A 22,816-nucleotide genomic window follows, 5' to 3' on the forward strand; every position below is an offset into this window, starting at 1 on the left:
ACCCTGACATTTTTAATGACATCAGGGGATAAGAAATGAACTTCCAGATCACTCAAATTTTTCATCACAATGGCTCAGCTTCCCCAAGGAGCACCTGGATTATGGGAGTGGGGACACCTTCAAATAGGTTTGACTTTTGCTAAACTTCTCTAGCAGAAGTATTTGTGTTACATGGGAACTGAAATGTGGAATCTAGCTGACTGGTCCTGGGGAAGATGAACATGCATGATATTTTATGATGGTTTACAAGAACATGTGGTATATCCTGTAGCTTGTCCCCTTACCATTCAAAAGCTTGGAAAAAATAGCATTAAAAAAACTTGTGGACCTTGTTGTTCTTGAACAAGTGAAATATTGTTCTCTGCTCCAGCTGTCATTAGATGTTTGACAGATTTAGGAATGGGATGTAACAAGATGCCCACAGTCATCCAAAGCAGGTTCTTCCTCCCCTATAAAATATATAACAGTTGTCCTGCTGATGCTTATCAGACTGCCTACATGCAGTAAAACAAGCTGGAGCGAGTGGCTGGTATGAGCTTCCTATTTCTGTAATTGGGCTGGATTTGCTGCATGTATTTTTTAAAAAGTCAGGTCAATTTATAAAACATGGCACCAGATTTTTTTTTTCTGGTTCACTCTCTCTCTCTCTCTCTCTCTCTCTCTCTCTCTCTCTCTCTCTCTCTTTCTCTCAGAAAAATATCCCTTACCACAAAAGTATTTCCTCTGAGCTCTCTCCAGCTTAGACAGATGCAAAGAAATATGCAGCAAAAGATTAAGAGACCCTTATTATGTTCCCATCCAATGTAATTTTGAGTAGGAGTTGGAAATGACAAGATGAGATTTCATTTGGATAAAAAAAAAAGGACAACATACTTGAATGTTTGGTTTCTATTAGTAAAAAAGAGAACCAGGAAATTGGCAGTGTCAAAGAGTTTTATAGGAGGAGGGTGGATGGTTTACAGCATGATATTGCAACCAAGTAGAGATGTGATATTGAATCAGAAAAGGCTAATGCTATTTGGGGATGCAGATAGAGCGCTGTCATGTCACAGAGCAGGAAGGTGGTAAGATCTCTGTCCAATAAAGGAGGGTTTCCTTATGAAAGATTACATTCACCTACCGATATCTCATTTTGGAAACTAGAGAGACATGGGGTAGGGTGCAAGCATAAGGAGAGACTTTCCTGGGATGAGAAGACAAAAGAACATGATTCACGAAATGGGAATCCCCAGCCTAAATTTGTACATGAGAACCTCAGTGAAATGACAGCAGTGAAAAATGCCTGTTAAGAGTTCTGAAGACTTTGACCACTAAAGAAAAAGACCAATCAGTGAGGCAATGGACTAGGGGATCAGGAGACCAGTGTTCTAGGCCTGGCTCTGCCACTAACTAGCTAAGTGGCAGCCTAATGCTGTGATAAGAAAAAACAATTACCCTTCAGCAAATTATCAGGTCATCTGCCTTTGTTTTACTTAGCAAGTAACTAATACAATTATGCAGTTGTTTTCTGACCAAAAAAATAGCAACATTCAATACAATCAAATTAAGTAAACCATTCAAAGATATAACATACTAGAAATAATGCTGGTTCTTGCAGGAGAGGACCTAGGTTCAAATCCTAGCTTTAATACTTACTAGCTGTGTGGATTTGGACAAATCCTTTAGCCATACTGGGCCTCAGTTTTCTTATCTGTAAAAAAGCAAACAAATGAAATAAACCAATCAAAAAGTATAGTAAGTAGAAATAGCAATGACTGAAAAAGAGAGGAACTGACTTTAAATCCAACCTCTAAAGTTTATTACTTTCGTTTATTTAGGCAAGTCATTTAATGTCCCTAAGGCATTTGTAAAATGAGGAAATTGGACCAGAGAGTTCCTGAGGACCCTTCCACCTCTAGATTTGTGATCCAGTGATAATAATAACCCATATCAGCTATATTTTCATTCCTAAGAGATGAATCTGTGGCTATGCACAGGCTCCCACACAACAAACCCTTTAGGGTTACTGAAATATTCATCAAATATCTGGATGTTTCCAAACAGCTGGAAGCTTGCTAACTGACAGAATGATCATAAAGCTAATGGAATGATTTCTTTAAAAAGTATTTTGGATGTTCCACTGTAGCCAATGATTATTAAACTCTTATTTCCAAGGACTAGAGATCTCTTTTCCATTTTCTCTCCAATCCTCAGGCTCATCCAAAAAGGATCTTAATGAACATCTAATCCAAGTCTCTCATTTTTATAAATAAGACAGCTAAGAAACAAGAGAGTTAAGGACCTTGCCAAGTGGGAGGAAGCAATGGTAGAGTGGAAAAATATGATGAACTTGGAGCCATTGGACCTAAGGTTGAATCTCCACTCTGTCAATACTTGTCTTACCATGGGTAAATCTGAAATCCAATATCCTTATGTAGAGTGGAATAGTTGGACTAGATGGCCCCTTCAGACTCTCGATCTAGGATCTTTTGGTCAAATGGAAGCAAAATAGGAAATAAAATTGAGATCATGTGTCTTCTAGAGCTTCCTTTTGAGTTACTCTGTTTACCTAGGATGATATATTGCTCATATATTCCTGTACACAAAGGGGAACTAGAGGCAGCATGCTTTCTGTGCCTGGCACAGGGTTTTGTCCTTAATAAGTACTTGTGATTTAATGAATAAAGAAGGAATAATTACAATATCATCAGCTAACAAAAGGTATCCATAATCAGGATCTAGCTTGCTTTTTCAGCCTTCTATAACAATATTAAGTGCCAATTGTCTATTCTAACTGAACCTCTCTCCTTTTTTTTTTCTTAAACATGCCATGGTTGGTCCTGCCACTATAACTTGCCCTTTCTGCATACTTTTCATTATTCCATACCTCAGTCCCATCTGCTCCATGATGTCTTTTTAAAAAAAAAATCTCTGTAGGCCAACAGTATATTTTCTTTTTCTCCACCGTAATATACTTTTGTACCATTCACTAGGGAGGTTACTCTGCATTCTTACTCCCCCTTATTTGAAAAATGTATAACTCTTTAGGCTGTAAAAGCACTTTAAATATATTTTATTGTTTGATTCTCCTGATACTCAGAACAACTTTGTGAAGTAGGGATGATGATCATGCAAATGCTTCTCCTGTGTAATCCTGTCTTGTATCTTCTACTTCTTTCTGTACCTGTCACTTTCCGTCATAGATTTTTGAATATAATTGGTATTTAGTAAATTAGTACTTGAATGAATGACTCAATGAATGCCATTCTCTCCTGATTGGTACCAGTTTTGGGAAGGTTAAATGATACAATTATTTCCCCTAGCAGACTCTTTTCCTTAAGGGAAAACCAATGTTTCTGAGTAGCATAGTAGAAGTAGTATTTAATGAAGAATCAGGGGCTCTGGATTCCTGTATAGCACATTTGATAATTAAAACATTTAAGTGACTTCAATCAATCAATAAACAGAAGGCACTTAATAAATGTCTGTTGTTTGACTGATAGTTAACTAGTATTTTTTGAGCTCCTACTATATGCCAGTCACTCTGTTAAATACTGGGAATATGAAGAAATGAAAAGAAACAAACAACAAAACAATGTCCCTGTTCTCAAGGACCTCACAGTCTAATAGCGGAGAGGCAATGTACCAACAACTATGTAAAAACAAGATATAGACAGCAAAAATTGGGGATAAGTAATTTGCTAGTCCCATTAAGTCAACTTCAGAAAGTTGATGTGGGGGCAGCTAGGTGGCACAGTGGATAGCGCACTGGCCCTGGATTCAGGAGGACCTGAGTTCAAATCCAGCCTCAGACACATAACATTTACTAGCTGTGTGACCCTGGGCAAGTCACTTAACTCCAAATGCCTCATCAATCAAAAAAAAAAAGAGGGAAGAAAGTTGATGTGTCAGAAGTAGTCTCAGTTGTAGCTAATTAGCTTTGTAACCCTGGATAGATCATTTTACTTTTCGGGTCTTGTTTCTTCAATATAGGTTTTGCAAACTATTTAATATAATTTTTCTACTTTGATTCTCATGAAATCCCCATTAGATTGGTGCTATGGCTCTCATGCCCATTTTATGTATGAGGAAACTGAGTTCAGAAAGATAAAGTGACTCTTCCAGCATCACATAGCTAACAAGTATACATGTAGCCTCACTGAAATGAGGAGGTTGGCTTAGATGGTATCTAAGGTACCTTATAACTCTAATGATACAAAGATCTAATAAATCTGTAACTCAGGCTGGCACTGCATGAATGTGTCTTCTGGCTACCATGGGAAAGAGTGAGGATTTTATTTTAGAGGGGGAGCAAGACCTGTTGATTGTTGGGGGAAATAGCTGGAGTTGTTTGAAAACAAACCTCAGTAGCCGAAAAATACCAGCTGTTCATAAACATTGATCCTCACTTCAATAGCTAGAAAAACTGAGGCAGTGATTATGAACATCTGACCTAATTTTCTGTTCATATTCAATGACTTTGGGGAAATCTTTTTTTTTTCCTGTAGGAAGATTTCAGTCTATTTTAAACAGACACAAAAATGAAATAAATTTACCATGAATTCTGTTAATAAGAATACATAAAATGAGTTTTTTTGCCTTTTAAATGGAGGCTGTGGATAAAAAAGATAAGGGGCCACTGCGGTTGGAGTTATTATGAAGTGAGTAGGATCCATGAGGATAGTGCCCCCATTCTCACAACACTGATGTGGGAATATACTGTAAATGCCCTCATTTTCCCCTCTAATCAGAATAGTTTTGGTTTAATTTTTTTTTTGCATAACTACTTCTGTTTTTCCTCAAGAGTTCAGAAATAATTCTCCATTTTTTTTGTCATGACAAAGTGTTATCTAGAACATCCTTCAACTTCATCACATTTTGAATGTGCAAGAAATCAAAGAAACTGAGTGGAATTAATGGACAACTGAGGGAGTGAATAATGATTATGATTGAATCTATACAGACAATAGCTTTTTGGAGGATCTTGATTCCATTCTCAATGAAGACTGATTAAACAGCGCATGTTTAGCCTAGAGAATAAAAGGCTTGGGAAGGAAGTGGTGGGATATGGGACAACCATCTCTGAGTGTGTGAATATATATTCAAAAGGAATTTGACTCTTTTGCTTGTCTCTAGGAAGGGAAAATTAGGAGCAACATTTATTAATTGAAGGACCAAGTGTGTGTGTGGGGAAACAGTTTGCAAAATACAATTGAGATCAGTGTCAAGATGAGGAAGAGAGGCAGAGGAAGGAGGAAGGAAGGCAGGAAGCAAGGAAGGAAGAAGGAGGAGAAGGAGGAGGAAGAGTAAGAGGAGGAGGAGGAGAGAAGAAGAAGAAGAAGAAGAAGAAGAAGAAGAAGAAGAAGAAGAAGAAGAAGAAGAAGAAGAAGAAGAAGAAGAAGAAATAATGGTAACATGTATACAGCACTAAAAAGTTATAAAATTTGTTTTCCTAATACTCCCAATAAGTTAGTTAATTTGAATATTATTATTCTTATTTTACAAAGGAAGAATCTGAAACTCTCAGAAATTAAGTGAGTACTTAAGTGATATCTACTACTGAGAAATCATGTCTAATATATTCCAGGCACTGTGCAAGTTGTATGAAAACAGATCTAAAGGAAGAAATAATCTTTAACCTCTAAGGGCATCCATTCTAATGGAAAGGACAAGTACATATTATATGCCCAGAACTTGATACACTTCCTGGCACATAGTAAGTGCTTAATATATACTAGTTGACTAATTTAGTTATATGTAGATTAGCTGTACATAAAATGATAACAAATTAACACAAAGTATTTAAATTTAAGGCAGTTTGGAATGGAGGGCACTAGGAGTTGAGAACAAGAAAAGCTTTATGAAGAAGGTGGTGCTGAGAAAGCTTGACCTTGAAGGAAGAGAGAAGTTTTGTGAGTAGAAGGTAAAGGTAGTGCATTCCAGGGAAGAGCTCCAGCCAATGCAGACACAGAGAAGGAGATTGAGTGTTGTGTATGAAGAACAGAGAGGATGCTGGTTTGGCTGGAAAAGTAGGAATGAGAGTAATGTACACTAAGACTGGAAAAACAAAAAAAGATTTAGTCAAGGTTATAAATGGTTTTAAAAGCTAATTAGAAAAGTTCATAGTAGATATTAGAAGAATTAGGGCATGCCTGGAGTTTATCCAAGAGGCATTGCAAGGTAAAATCAATGGACATTTTCATCAGCTTGGATATGGGGGATGAGAAATAGTGAGGAATCTAGAATGACTTCCAGGCTGGAAGCTTGAGGGAGTGGGAGGATGGTATTGCTCTTAACAGTAATAGGGAAAGTAGAAGGGGGAAAGATAATGAGTTCTGTTTTGGACACATTGAGTTTAACATGCCTATTGGACATCTAATTTGAGATTTCTGAAAGATAGTTGGGGATGAAAGATTGGAGGTCAGGAGAGAGACTGGGACAGGAAAGGCAGATTTGAAAATCATCAGCAGAAAGATGGTAATTAAATTCATGGAAGCTGATAAGATCGGCAAGTGAAGTAGTATAGAAGAAGAAAAGAGGACCCAGGACAGAACACTTGGGGATACTTATAGTTAGAAAGTTTGATCTGGATGAAGATCCCTCAAAGGAGACAGTGAAAGAGTGGTCAGATAGTTTGGAGGAAACCAGGAGAGAGTGTGTCCTGGAAAACCTCCAAAGAGGAGAAAGTTATCAACAGTGTCAAAGGATACAAAAAGGTCAAGGAGAATGAGGATTGAAAAAAGGCCATTGGATTTGGCAACTAGATCATCAGTAACTTTGGAAAGAGCAGCTTCAATGGGATTATAAAGTTGGCAGTCAGATTATAAGAGGTTAAGAAAAGAGTGACAGAAAAGATAGTCAAGACACCTATTGCAGATAATCTTTTTGAGTTTAGCTTAAATGATGAATTCAGAATGAGAAAGACTTGAAACAGGGACACCAATTAAAAGGCTATTGTAATAATCCAGAAAAGAGGTTATGAACCGTTGAACTAAACTGATGGTTATGTGAAATCAGAGAAGGGATCAGATAGGCAAGATTATGGTTGCAGAAACGCAAGATTTGACAAGTGATTTGATATACAGGGTGAGGGAGAATAAAGAGTCAAAAGAATATTAATTTAAGAAACTGGGAGATTGGGAAAATGATGGTGTCTTTTTAAAGCTTAGGGAAGTTTGGAAGAGGAGGAAGGTTTTCTTTGTTTTTCAAGGGAGTAGTCAATTATAATATTAATACATAATGTAATACAATAATAATATGATAATGTAATAAAAATAAAATACAATTCTGTTTTATACATGTAGAGAGTTTTTGTTTGTTTGTTTTGTGACATATACACACACCTACATACATATATACATATTTATCTTTAGGATATCTAGTTTGAAAATGTTCAGTAGCAGTTGATGGTATGGTACTAAAGGACTGAAGGTCAGGGGAGAATAGAGTAGATATATAGATTTATGAGTCATTTGCATAGAGCTGATAATTGATAGACACATGGTAACTGATGAGTTTACCATATGAGAGATTATAGAGGAAGAAGAGCAGAGGACTCAGATTTAGGGCACATGTCCACTGAAGTGGAATGATACATGTGATGAGTTGACATAGGAGACCAAGAAGGAGCAGTTAGATAGCTATGAGAACCAGGAAAGAGTAGTGTTGTAAAAACACAGAAACTTACCCATGACCACATTGCCAGTAAGAATCTGAGGAAAGTCTCCTAAATCTGTAAAACTCAATCTCATATATTGAACTGGGAAAGAAATACCCATTGATTGAATGGCAGCTGCTTCTTCATGGGTATCCATATTTCATAATTACATGCATTAGCCTAAGGAAAGCATGGGCCATAAAGGAAAAAGTACACTAACTCTAGAGTCAGGAGACATGGTTCATATCCAAGTTCCTTCTAACTAGTTGCATGAACATGAACCTCTTTCTGGTAAGTTGATATATAGACCATATGTTTCCTACAGCCATCCTACATACATAGACATGCATACAATGATGGTTTCTCATGATTCTGGAACAATCCATCTTAGTATTCATCAATTGTAGCATCCACTGCGGAACTGGCCAATTCTGTTTTTCAAAGGGGAAATATTAAACAGGGAAATATATGTAATAGAAAATGCAAAAAGGAAAAAAAAAACCTGAGACTTGCAATGGAGACCTGGGTGCCGACCACTGTTAGTTGAAAGGTATGAATGAATGACCATTAAATAAAATGATGAAAAATCAACTATATAGAAAAGAGGATAGTAAAACCACCCATGATCCCATGTCTACAATGAGGAAATCGTTGCCTTCAACAGGATTGTCACAACAACTACTGGCTTAGTGTTGTGCTGTCCAAAACTATCAGTTTGAACTCCTTATGTAAGGGTTCACACAAAGCATATTTCTTAGGTCAGGTTTGAAATCAAAATTCCTTTAAGGATGCTGAGATTGGAATCAATAGGAGGAAAACACACACACACACACACACACACATACACACACACACACACACACACACACATACACACACACAAACTCTCCAAAAGTTTCATCTCACATAGATTATACTCACAAGCATCTGCTTTCATTTTGTATGTATACACATGCATGTATATGTATGTAATATATATGCATATAGGTTTATATGTGTGTGTATATATACATATATACACATACATACACACAAATGTAATTATATATACATATACTAGGTGATACAGTGCTGAAGCTCACTGGAGACACATATAAAGATAGGTAGACAGACTTCCTTCTGCTGAAAACTATGTAATGCATTTGTAGATGTGTGGTGTTCTATCTTTTTAAAGTCAGAGATATAAGAATATAGCACTTGGTAGATTAGGTACAGCATAGGGAAACACCGCATTTTAAATAAGACAATATGGGACTTTCAGGGTTGACAATGAAGTTTTCCATTTGGTCATTACAAACAGTAGCAGAGCTTTTGAGTTTATCTAGATTGCTGAGTATTTGGTGAGACTGAATTTTAAGTACTGCTCACTGAAGGCAAGATATAAAAACACCTATGAAGCTTAGAATGATTTGATATAAGCATGGGTATAGAAAAATAGATCAAAGGTAAAAGGCCTGTTCTTTTCTTTTCTTTTCTCTTTTTTCTTTCTTCCTTTCCTTTTTTCTTTTTTTGGTAGAGTGGAGGGATGTAAAAATAATGTATTGACCCAGTGAAGAAGTCATAGAATTATAAGGGTGTAGTGAAAGGATCATAGATCTCAAACTGGAAGAGAACTAGGAGACTGTCCAGTACAACCCCTTCATTTTGTAGTTGAGGAACCTGAGGCCCAGAGAGGTGAATAGATTTGAGCATGGTCACTCACACAGGTATTTCTCAGTGGGGGTATTACTAGAACCTAGGTTTTCTAGACTCTGGAATGAGGAGCCTTTCCAAGATTAAACAGGTACTTAGTAGCAATTATGGGCTTAGCTCTCAGGTCTCCAGAATCAGGGCTTTGTCTGGGTTTCCTTGTAATCCAACAGGCTTTCTCTCAAGTAACCCTTGAGTAGCTCTTCCAGTTTCTCTCCATACTTCATTACTGATAGCAAGGGTCAACTATTTGATTTAACAAAGCTCCAAAGGCCTTGCCCAATCCCTTTCAAATCATAAGTTCCACCTAACATAATCACACCCCCACCAATAAATCCTACTCATCCAAACTTGATTTGAATTCCTGAGTTAAAAGAGTCAATCAGTCCAAGCCAAACTGTTGAAGTGTAGGGGTGCTGGGACCCCAAAATCACATGTGGGATCTACCCGAAAAATTCGACCCAAACCTTCTTTTAGCCAAAGACAAGGTTTGTTAAAGATCCACCATATTAGCCAGACTCTTAAGGAATCTTAGCATCTGGGAGCTATTGGCTAGATTATAAGAATCTGAGCAGTGGCTAGATTTTAAGAATCTAAGCATCTTAATGGAGATAGGATGGACCTTATATAAATAAGGGCTATGGGAGGGATCTAGGAGTGGCCAAGTAGTTTGGGGTGATTAGAGGAGGGGTCTAAGGAGATCTGGATGGGAGTGGCCTGTAAATTAGGGTGAACAGAACTCCTTGGACATGGACCATATGGCCAAGGGAGAATGGAGCTGAGCTAGGATTAAGGGTGGGAAATGGCCAGGGGCCATAGGGAGGTAAAACAATGGAGGGCCAGGCTAGGCTGAAAGTAACAGAGATTGGGCACAGCCATAGCGAAAAGCCACTTGATGGGATTATAGCCTCAGGGGAACTCCAGAGACTTGGCCTTGGCCTTATGGGAAAGTCCAGGGTTTTCCTTTTTGGGGTCTAGATCCCATCCTCCTCAAAACCTGTACAAAGATCTCTTCTAGGATCTGCCCAACAAGTGATCGTCCAGTCTGAGGACTTTCTGTGAGGTGGGACCTACTCTCTCTTAAGGAGGTTAATTCCACATTTGAATGGCTGTATTGGGGAATCAATATAGAGATTATATAGATGATCAAAAATGAAGTCAAGAAAAACTAACTTTCATTCTTGCCTCTGATACGTAGTAAATATGGTTCATACTAGTTATGGTTCAGTGACCCTGGGCAAGTCACTTAATCTCTCAGTGTCCCAGTCACTTCTTTAAGGTAAGAGTTTACTGATGGCTTTCCAAACTGTATTGCTAGAGGGAGTTTTTGCATCAGAGAATTTTCTATACCAATGAAAGCACGAGCTGTGATTTCCAACAATATCATCTCACTTGTCACTGCCATTCTTTGGCACAATACACACACATATACATATATAAATATACATGAATTTATATATGCACAAAATATATTTGTGTGTATACACATGCGTATAGGTATATTTATATATACATTTCCTTACACAAATAGATATATTGATAGGTAGAAAAATAGATAATAGATAGATTGACGGATATAGAGATAAAGCACGTACTGTGCTCTTCATGAACCCATTTGAGGTTTTCTTGGCAAATATACTGAAGTGGTTTACCAACAAAACTGTGCTAAGTATTAGTGATACCAATAAAAGGATGCAAGAGAGTCCCTGCCCTCAAGGAACTTACAAAGGAGAACAAGAAGATAAAATATGGAAGCTGTTTTGGGAGTTGGGAAAGGGAAGGAATGCAAACTGCATCAGCATTGTGTGTAGATGACAAGAAAGAGACGTGGAGACTTGGTTCTGGGCAAGAAAAATCAAAAGCTTACCTATCAGAACCAAGATGTCCCAGGGCAGAATCAAAGCTTCCAGTGGTGGAGGAGAAGGGGATGAGGATAGTGGCCAGAGGGCAGGCAGCCTGGTTTGGAAATGTCCAAGAAATGTTATTCCGCTGAGCCCACTAACCCAATTTGTTGCCACTTCAGGTCCTAGAGATAAATTAACAGATTTTTTACTGCTAACATTGTATCTCATTAACCTCCACTGTTGTTTCCCATTAATAATGAGCTTATATACTCAAATCACTCTTGAAGAAAGGCATTCACTTGAATGGCTTAGCTTAAAAAAAAAAACAGTCTTTCAAAAACCTGAGGTGCTCTCTCCCTCAATGATATAGAGTCCAAGGGGAAAAAATCAACACAAACTTAAAGTACATTGTTAGTGAAGTACATGTGTAAGGAATACATATGTCCGAAGACAACTCACAACTCAGGAAATGCAGACCTTGATGTTCTTTTTTTTTGTTTTGTTTTCTTCCAGAAACTTCATGAAGTTCAATATAGGGTAGAGATTATCACTGTCCGTGACAGTGATTGTTCCAACTTGCTCCATTATTCATCTGCCCTTCACAGAACAAAGCATCTCACAAGGGCACATCTTCATATTTATACTAAGCATATTTTTCAACTTCAACCTGTTGCTCTTAAGTTTGCTTTCTCTAAGGTCAAACAAAAGAAGTCTAATTCCTTTTGAAAATGATAATAATTGATCTAATCAGAGATGGTTCCCTCCAAAAAAATCTTTTATTGGTAAGTGAAACATCCATAGTTCCTTCTATCAATCCTCATTGGTAATGAAATTAAGATCCTTCATTATACTGATTATCCTACTCCATGTACTCCATGTTATAAAGATGCTTCCTAAAATACCATACCTAGGACAGAATACAGTCTTCTAGCTGTGATGCAACCTGAATGAAATATATAGCAGACTCTCATCTCTCTGGTTTGGCGTACTGTGATTCTCTTCAGGCAGTCTGAGAGAGTCTCAGCTTTCATGACGATCATAACATGCTATTGACTACTGTTGAGCTTGCCATCTACTAAGAGCTCTAGGTCTTTTTCAGATGAACTGATTTTTGGCCATACCTCTACTATCTTGTGTCATTGAAGTAGGTTTGTTGAATCTTAATGTAAGATGTTATATTTATTATTAATAAATTTTATTTTATTTCATTCAGTCCCATTTTCTAGCCTGACATTTTCTTTTCTAAATCTGCATTCTGTCAGCCAGTGTGTTATCTTTTTTTTGAGCTTTTTGTCATCTAAAAATGTAATAAGCATGCCATCTATACCTTTATACAAGTTATTAATAAAAATGTTAAATAGCACAGGGACACTGAGCTGACATTCTCCCTCTGTTCCTACCCAAAAGGAAAACCATTGGCTTTTTCTTCCTTTTAGCCCTCCTTGGAAGATATTTCTGCCTTCCTCACCTTGTGACAAGTATGATTTCTCCCATTCTCTAGTGACAGCACTATGTGGGTTTTCCAGATAGATCCAGACACTTGTATGAGCCACAGCTTGCCCTAAGCAAAAATTTACTTGAGGCAGCATCACTATTTCATCTTCTTCTTCAGCCACCACAACCAGCCAGTCCCTTCTTCACTCAGGGAAATTTCACTAAAAGAGGTTCTTTTCTGAAAGGATTTGTTAATCAATATATCACATTATTTGAAAAAGCCTTGGATCCTTCAGTGCCAATTAATTTTGAGTCTTCGTGTCACTCTGTGGGTCTTCTGATTCATTAGTGCTCTTCTGAAAGTTGAGGCTTGACAAGAGGGAATTAGTTAAAACAGTAGGCATTTTAAAGACACCCCCACCTTAACATTTAAAGAGAAACACTTTGCTTACTGCCTCTCCCCACATCCCTATTGACATTTCATCACTAGCCATATGAAGTAAAATTTTAGTTCAGGTTGAAGAAAAGTCAGAAGGGTTTTAATCAAACAACTAGTCCCCTGAAATTTGCATGTGGATGATAGCCATAGAGCAGATTTACATGAGGTCAGACCACTAGGTTGAGTTTTCAGAACTCATCTAGTTATTTCTATACCCTCTTAGCTATCTGAACTTGAAATAAAAAAGAAGAAAAGGAAGGAAAAGAGTGGATTCCTTATAGATCATTTGATATGTTCCCAATACTTTTCTGGGAACATTCTGATTCTACTTGAATTTCTCTTACTGTGAACTCCGTAAGGACAGGAACTAATAGTGGATCCCTGTTAAACTAATCTAATTTTTTTTGAAATTAGGGTTACTAAACTGGTGAAACAGGGGATTAATATAAAGTAGTCTTAGGTTTTCATCAAGGTATTTGACAAAGTTATTATATTACAAGGTCCCAGAAGTCTGGTACAATGTGTGTAGAAATTGGAGACAGGAAGATGTCAGTTGCAGTCCTGCCTTGGATGCTCACAAACTGTGTGGACTTATAAAAATCACTTGTCATCCCTAATCTGCAATTTGCCTACTTTTAAAAGAGAGATAATAATCAATATAGGTACTGGCTTGAAGGATCAAATTAGACAAAATGCTTTTTAATCATTAAAGGACTATATGAACACAAGCTATCTTTTAAAAAATAAAATCCTTTTCCACAAAACAGAGTGATTGGCTTGAATGATGGTGAAGTTACATGGATTTGGAACTGACTGTGTGACTCAAAAACAAAAACAACAAAAAGTGGTGCTGATCAATATCAACATGGAAGTTTCAAGTGGACTGCCATAGAGCTCTGCCTTTGGTACAATTTTGTTTCATTAGTGCTTAGATGAAAGCATAGATGATATTATTATATCATTTTTAGCTTCTGTGAATCTATCATAGATAGCTAATATACTATAATGCAGAATCAATACCTAAAAATTCTCAACAGCCTAGAATTCTGGGATAAACCTGGGATGTTTCTATTTCATGGCAATAAGTTAAAGGGCCTATGTTTAACTTGTAAAAAATAGATTTTGGCTTCCTAAATAGAAGCAAAAGTAGTTGACACACTTTCCATGCAAAAAATATCTGGAGGTTTTAGTGGACTACAAACTTAACATGAGTTATCAGTGTAATGTGGCAGTCAAAAAAAAGCAATATGAAATTAGAATGCATTTAGTATACAACATGGTTAATGGTGCTCAAGTGGAGGCTGATTTATGTTAAAGATGTCATAGACAGAATTTTCTGTCAGGTACAGGTTGGGCTAGGTGGTCTCTGATGTCCTTTTTGAACCTGAGATTTGGTAATTCTGTTACAAGCTCCTGTCGTTTCTATTGCTATACTATGGAGTTATGGGATGTTCAGGTTTTGTTCATTAATACTGATGATAATGATAATAAGCATAGTAGGACCCACATGTACTCAGGGGCTGTCCCCTGCCTATAGCATACTCAGTACCTTCTCTTCAATTTATGGTTTTAGAGAGTTACTTTGAGCACTGAAGGATCACGTGATTTGTTAGCATTACATTTGTCAAGGGAAGAACTTGAACCCAGATCTTCCTGGTTCTAAGGTCATCTTATTAACAGGTAAACCATACTACCCATCATTTTTCATGGATATAAATCATATTTTATATGTTTAACATAAACGTGAGGAAATATAGACAACATATGTATGAATGTACACATATACAATGAAAGAGAAAAGGAGAAAAAATGAAGAGGGAGAAGAGAGTTAGAAGACAGAGTATTCTGGAAGTTTTCTGTAAGTCCTTCATGATTCCCCCCTTCTGTCAACTTAATGGATGTTGAAAGGTTAGGTTTTTTTTTAAGATGTGAATTTACCTGGAACTTGTTTTTTTAAGCATCACTTTTAGGAAAATAATCAATTGATTTATAGCCATTTCATATGTTTGGGCTGTAACTTCAGCTTGAACTTTAAAATGAGAGTAGGTAAGGACAGATAAATGAAGTACCAAATCTGAAAAGTGACGGGAGACAGACTATACATTAGACAAAACACTTGGTTCTCCAGAAGGAAATTTGTATATTCCATATGATCTCTCCAAGGAACCTGATGCCGCCAAAAACTGCAGTATATAGAGAAAGGAGGAGTTCCTATGAAGAGCTTGATGTTTCCAGAATGTTAGGCAGCAGTAATGGAATATTAGTGTTGAATTGGTGGGAATATTTCTGGACTCAGTAGAAGAATTTCTGGACAAAGTCCCCAGCCACACCAAGAACCTTGGATCAAGAGGGAAGTGAACGTGATAAGAAGTAGCAATCCAGAACTTGTCTTTCAAAGGTACAAAGTTTAACAACTAGAAAGATCTGGTAAAGGGATTAACTATTCCTAGTGCTTTCTTCTCGTTTAGGGCTTCCATCTTGGTTTACCTCTATGAATTTATAGGACCGAATAGGACTCTGGGAGAAATAGGGCTCACTAGAGCCATGGGTAACTAGACTTTAGAGTAAGAAGCCTAGATTTTCTCCCCATAAAAGCAGGAATGGGGACTGTTGTGAGATCTCCACCACAGGGTAATCAGGAGACCTGAGTTCAAATTCTGATTCAAACACATATAAGTTGTGTGATCATGGAGAAGTCACTTAATTTTCCAGAACCTCAGTTTCCTCACCTTTAAAAGGTAGATAATAATAATCTTCCTCCCATTACTTGCCTTAGGGGGTTATGGCTAGGAAAGCACTTTGCAAACGCTAGAGCAGTATATCCACAAGAGTTATTGCATTCTCAATCTCTTCAGTTTAACCTCTTCAATTTGCAATATGGAAACTTGAGTTCTCCTTCACCTACCTTTAAGCCAGTTTATTCGTATGCTTTGTCATTGTTTGTATGGTTTTGGCTATCGTGTTCTAAGTGGAATTTTTTGGTGTTTTTACAGCTTTGCAGCTATTGACTTTTGGGAGACTTTCAAGGACCTTTCCTTCTCTAAAGTGCCCCTTGTTTGTGGTTCATATATAAGACTCAGCTTTGGGGGGTGGCCACAGGATCAGAAAAGCCATCCATTTTGCTCTCAAGAAAGTTTCTTAAGAGGTTTTTTTTTTCATAACTGGATCTTGGGGCACATCCAATCATGGATCTGATTTTCCAAATGCTATAGAGATAAGGTGTTCAGTCTCTGCCACAGAAAAGGAAATGGGAGAGCCCATCTCTGTTTGGGGAGGCAGCATTAAGCTGCAGCTTCCTAATGTGGATATGTTAAAAGGGTCAATATTTAACCAAGACTCTAGAAATAGAAAGCTATATGATATGTTGTGGCAATAGAGATAGAGAAAGAAATAGACATAGTCAAAACAATAACAGAGGTGAATTAAGACCTTGTAGCATAAATCTTGACTGGTATGTATTGTAGGGGAAAGTGTGGAGGCCTTTCCTTGTTTCTCAGATGCTAACAAATTTTCCTAAATTGTATTTATTTTGTATATATTTAGTAGTTATATGTGTTATCTGAACTTTTTTTTCAGAATGTAAACTCCTTGGGGGCAGAAAGTATTTCATTTTTGTGTTTGTATTCTCATATAATTATCCTCATAACTGAGACATAATTTCTTAATAAATGTTTGTTACTTCATAGTGAAAGAATTTGTAATGAGGCAATCAATTAGTATAAAACTTAAAAAAAACCAAACTGTCAAGTAGATAAAATAAAAAAATTGCACTATTAAAATCAATACAACCAGACTTAGAAGGAAATTAGATTGGAAGAGGCAGTCTCAGCACTAAACTTCATTTTTAAAGTATCTGACATTCAAAATCTCCAGAGAATTGACTAAAATCTGTAAGATTAAAAAGTCAGTCACCAAATGGTCAAAGCACATGAACAGTTTCCAAGAGATGAAAACTTCCGGCAGCCATCTGAAAAAATTGCTCAAAATTACTTGCATTTAGAGAAATGAAACTTACAACAGCCTAAAGCTGTCAATTTGTACTGATCAAATTAGCAACCATTAAAAGATGGGAAAGTACAGTGTTAGCAACATCCATGCTAATTCACTACTGGTGGAGCTGTGAATTGATCTAATCAGTCTCACTGAGAATACATTATTGTTGTTGTTGTTGTTGTTGTTGTTGTTTTATTGTTGTTGTTATTAAAAATAACAAAATTGCTCATGCACTTTGACTCAGAGTTCCCACCACTGAGGTTATATTCCTGAATATCCACTAATAGAACACAATGCCCCATATATGTATAAAAAATACGTAGCATTAAATGATAACATTTTGATATAACAATGAAAACACAACTTGTGCTCAATGATTAGGGAATAACTACAAATTATGACACGATAAAACATTACTCATGTAAGGAATGACGAAGATGTAGAATTCAGAGACATGCAGAGACATATAAAGTGATGTAGAATAAAACAGAACCAAAAGATGATAGCAAATGACAATAAAACTCAGAAAAAAAATGTAATACTAGTACCACAATATCAAAGCCAAAGCAGAAATTCTTCATCTGTCATCAATCACTGGACTACATAAATAGAAGTTTATGTGCACTGTCATACTCACACGTTTCGGTAGTTTTGCTTAACTGTTTTGGGAAACTTCTACATTGTGGAGATTGGTGGAATTGCTGTGGCAAAACAAATATATTTGGAAAATATATTGAAAAATTAATACTTTTGAAATCAATCTTGAGATAAAAATACTTTTCAAAGTTTGTGAACAATTTATTACTTTTTTATTCTTTAATACCAAATTATACAAGGAATCAATGCAGATGGCTTCCAACATTGTAATTCTCCATCTTTTACTATAGTTCGTAATTCAATATGTATAGGTTGAGATTTAAAGGTTGTTTTAATCTTCATTTCTCTGATTATTAGTACCTTTAAACAATTTTCTAGATGCTTGTGGATAGTTTTCCTTTCTTCTTTTGAAAACTATTTGACCATGTGCTTTGACCACTTGAAGAATGTCTTTTAATCTTACAGATTTGTTTGCATTCCTCTGTGGATGACATCTAAAATTCTAGGACTAATCTCTTTTTGATTGACTCAAGCCTTTCAGTAGCTTGCACGTTTCCTGCCTTCCCAATGTCACCCCCACCTTCTTCATTGTAAAAATAACCTTAATATAAAGGACTGTGGCCAACTGACTCTTTTCTATCTCCACAAAAGACAAACCAAAAATAAATTATGATCAAACTTCAGTTAGATGTAAAGATTTACTAAATTTCCCAACTTCAGTTGATGTGACTCTGAAATGAGTTAAATACATAAGGCTATGGATTTTTTTTTTGCCCTGATGTCATGGAATCACAAAATACTAGAGCTAAGAAACATATTAGGATGGACTATTCTAACCATCTTATTTTTATAGAGGAAGAAAGTGAGGCTTAGAAAGTGAAACTAACTTTCCCAAGGTCACATATTTAATTAGCTGAAGAAGTAGAAACAGAACTTAGGTGCATTGTCTTTCCGTTCATGAAAGGGAAACAAGAGTCCCTTCTCTCAGTGAGCTTGCAGACTAACAGAGGAGAAAACAAGCAAACAACTATGTACAAGCATGATATATAGAAAATTAATTAGAGATAATCATGTGGGAGATGACCATACTAGTGTTTTTAATATACCACACTACCTTCTGTTTCAATAGATATTAACTTCAGACCTTAGGAAATGGGGAAAGAGTCTTTCTTTAAATCTAGAGATTTTACTGTGGTTCTGAAATGTCAATCTCTTTATCAGGGAACTAGCCCAGTGAATTAACTAGGCAAAGCTAAATAACCAGGGGCTTTGGATATAGGCAGGTAACACTATTGGCCATAACCATACAACATATTCAGGGCCATAATCTGACTTTTTTTCAAAATTTGACTTTAACATGGGCCTTTTTATAATTCTGGAGATGAAGCAAAATTAAGTAGCCCCAATATTTTAGAGATAAATAAGCCATCAACCTTATCTCCTTTCCTGCACAGAAATGGATAAAATAAAGATCTCTAGTACTATAATCTTAAGCAATTAATTAATCAACACATTTATTAAGCACCTACTGTGTGTCAGGCAGAATAGAGGATTGGCTGGAGAATTGGCCTTGGAACCAGGAAGATCTGGGTTTCAGTCCCATCTTTGACATATACTATCTGTGTGACCCTGAACAAGCTTTTATATTGTCTGTACTCTAGGCAGCTCTCCAAGACTATAAGTTGCAGAGAAAATGTCAACCTACATTGGTAAAGGGCATTTCCTTATCCAGTGGTTCCTAATACCAATAAATTCCCAGTTCCTGATCCTATCCCTATATATACCAGGGATTTTGCTATGTTCTGGGGAGTACATGGTCCAGAATGAGGTAGTCCCTATCCTCAAAGATACGTTCTATTAGAGGAGAAGATAATAAATAAGTATGAATTTCTTCCATTAAATAAAACTGAGGAGCATACGAGGAACATAGAGGAGCATTATATCCTCTATGGCATAGAGGATATAATACTGGAGCTGGTGTCAGAAAGACTAGGATTCAAATTTTGTTTGGGTTCACACTAGTGGCAGGACCAGAGAGAAGTCATTTTAACTCTCTGACCCTCATTTCATTCGTCTGAAAAAGGCAATGATAAAACCTGTAGTACCAATATTGCGGGGCTGCTCTAAGCATTAACATGATTATCTAGAAAGTCTTATATAAATTTCAGCTACTGCAATTATAATGAAAAGACCAGAAGGCTATATATCTCTGGGATAGTTCAGATGCTACTCTGCCTGAGGCAAGCAAATTGAGGAGTTGATTGGCTGTAGTTCATTTGATCCAGTGATTCTATGAAAATAAACAAACGACAGCTACAAAATAATAAGGATATTTTAAGCTGACATACTAGAATTGATAGATGCAAATGAAGGTTGTCCCTTCCAAAGCAGTAGCCCTAAAAGGTTGTATTTTTTTTTATCTTAACTTCTGGATTTGGGGGATTTTTTTTTGAGCTGGGTGAAAACGAACCCATCTTATTACATTGATGATACATCTCATTCTTTTGGTTTGTTTATGTTTTGGGGAGGATTACCCCAAAATGATATTATCCAAGTGGTTCACCAGACTTCGCTCTGGAAGATATTTGGCTGTTTGTCAAAATCAACTTCCCATTCATTAAATAGTGAGGTTTTGCATCTTTTAGGCTATTCAAAGTAGGCAGCATGGGGTGCATTTCTAGCAGTGTAGCTTGAAGTCTGAACATATTATGAAAGGGACGCTTCGGTATATTTGTCTTGTTTTTATTAAGTCAGTCACATTATAGTCACATATACATCTAGCTGGTAAATTTTAAGTTCAGCTCTTCCGAAGTAATGGAAAAAGTGGATAAAAAGTTCTTTAGAAGGTTAAGAGAAGAGACCTTTGTGGCTCCTAGAGGTATCTTTTGGTAGCAAATTGATTTTGTTCACAAGGAAATGGTCCCCAATCATTGCACTTATATTACCCACCTGTCTCCTTGGCTTCAGGTAAGCTACTTGAACAGAAAGTCATTTTTCCCCTCAATCACCATGAAAATGATTCTCTGACCCAGGGATTCTTAATCAGGGGTTCCATGAACTTTTTATTTTTTCTGTATTTCAATATTTTACGAGTTATAAAATCTTATTTGTAGGAGTCCATTGGTTCACCAGACTGCCAAAGATTTCCACAATACAAAAAAGGTCCCACTATACTGTGCTACCTGTTCCACTTCCCTTAAATGTCTATAAAAGTGAAAGATTTTCTCCTCATAACTTCTGTACCTTTGAGTAGCAAATTGGATATTTAGGAGAATATCATCTTCCACCTTGATGGGCACCCCAAGGTAGTACTGGGGCCCCCAGATTCAGTCATTGTTCAAGGAAATACTGACCTGTTGAATGGTGGGCAGCTGCAACTATTTTGTGCTTCAAGAATGCAGTTTCATACTCAACAAAGAATTTACAGAGCACATACATTTAAAAATTAGCGTGTGCCTGTGGAATTGTTTCACTGACAAGAAGGCACTTATTTCTATGGCATCTCTTATACTTGATTATTAGGATTCCCTCTATGCATGCCTCCCTTGAGCTTTAATTACAGGATTGCAACATGTTCAAAACAGGCCTGCCAGAGTTTTCACTTGTACTGCAGACAGGACATATATTTTTTTTCTACTCTGCAAGTCCTTTATCCTTCTATTGATTTCCCAGGCAATTCTGTATTGATTTTATCTTCATATTTCAGTGCCTCCTTGGTCTTGTTCTCTCTTATTTTTTCTGCTCTTAGAACTCTGAATTTTTCTTGTTCAGACAGGTCAGCCAATTAGGGTTTGCCTGTGATCCTCAGTTGCCACCCTGAAAATTCCTTGTGATCAAGGCTAGTGTAGACATGCCTTCCTAATTCTGGACATACTTCTAGGGAAGATTTTTTTTTTTATCTCAAAGGCTTAAGTTCAGCTTAAGTTGGAGAATCAGAAAATGTCAGATCTTCTTACCAATGATAGACCTAGTGAGATTTGAGGGGTTTTGGAGAAAGGTTCCGGCTGCATAAAACTTTCTTCCCTTCTGTCCTATTACAAATTTCCAAATTACTTGCACAATCTTATGTTATCATGCTTACCCCCTTCATAAACTCTATGAAACAACAGTACTAGACTATCTACCATCCAAGGATATTTACCATGTTTTCCCACCTTTGATCCTCTCATGACACATGTAGTTCCCTTCGTCTGGAATTCTTTACTCTTTTTACTACTTGTTAATATCCTCCCTGCACATAGATGAATGCATTTTAATTGGAAGATTAAACCTTTCTGAGGAGTCTAAAATGTCTTTTCCATGAAGTCTTCTGAAGCCAGAGATTTTTTCTGTGTGAAAACTTAGAACTTAGCACAATGCCTGCCTCCTAGTAAGTTCCTGACAAACGTTTATCGATTGATTCATTAATTTCCCCATATAGAATTCTCATAGCACTATGTAAGCATCACACATTGAATATGTTCTATTTTTCCTAATATATGTGTATATTGTTATTTATTTTTTGAATATGTGTCATCTCCCTGCCTTGAGTGCACATTCAATGGGGGCAACTGTAGATCTATAACTCACATATATTTACATAATTCAATTCAATTCAGTAAACTTTTATTGATTAGCTAGTATGTTTTGAGCACTGGGCTGTAGCTGGTGGAGATTTTGGAGGGTCTGGACCTACAATTGCATAGGCATAGGGAGTTCCTTGGTGAAGAAATTTCTTCTACCCATGTAGATCAGCAACTGGTTCCCCAAGTTATATCCTTCAAGAGTTGCCTGGGGGCACTGAAAGGCTAAATGACTTGTCCAGTGTAATCTAGCCAGTAGGGGTCAGAGGTGAGACTTGAACACACTAGGGGCACCTTATGGTTTTCAAAAATGGTATATGTTAGCTTACCTCATTGAACTTATAATCTAGTGATATTATATATGTGTATATATACACAAATGATCCCAATTCCAATAATACAAAGTAGAATAAATAAATAGGAACTATACATAATGCAATACAATGTTTAAGAAAGAGAGGATAATTTCTGACTGAGGAAGGATGTGGGTACATGGGGTAAAGCATGGAATGATAAGACAAAATCTCACCATCAGATCTTACTCATGGCTAAAATCTAGCATAACCTATGCAGGGGAGATAGAAGTTTGAGTAGAGATGGAGGACATGGAGCAAGCAGGCAG

Source organism: Phascolarctos cinereus, unplaced genomic scaffold (genome assembly GCF_003287225.1).
Source record: "Phascolarctos cinereus isolate Bilbo 61053 unplaced genomic scaffold, phaCin_HiC Scaffold_5;HRSCAF=322, whole genome shotgun sequence".
NCBI classification, from domain to species: domain Eukaryota; kingdom Metazoa; phylum Chordata; class Mammalia; order Diprotodontia; family Phascolarctidae; genus Phascolarctos; species Phascolarctos cinereus.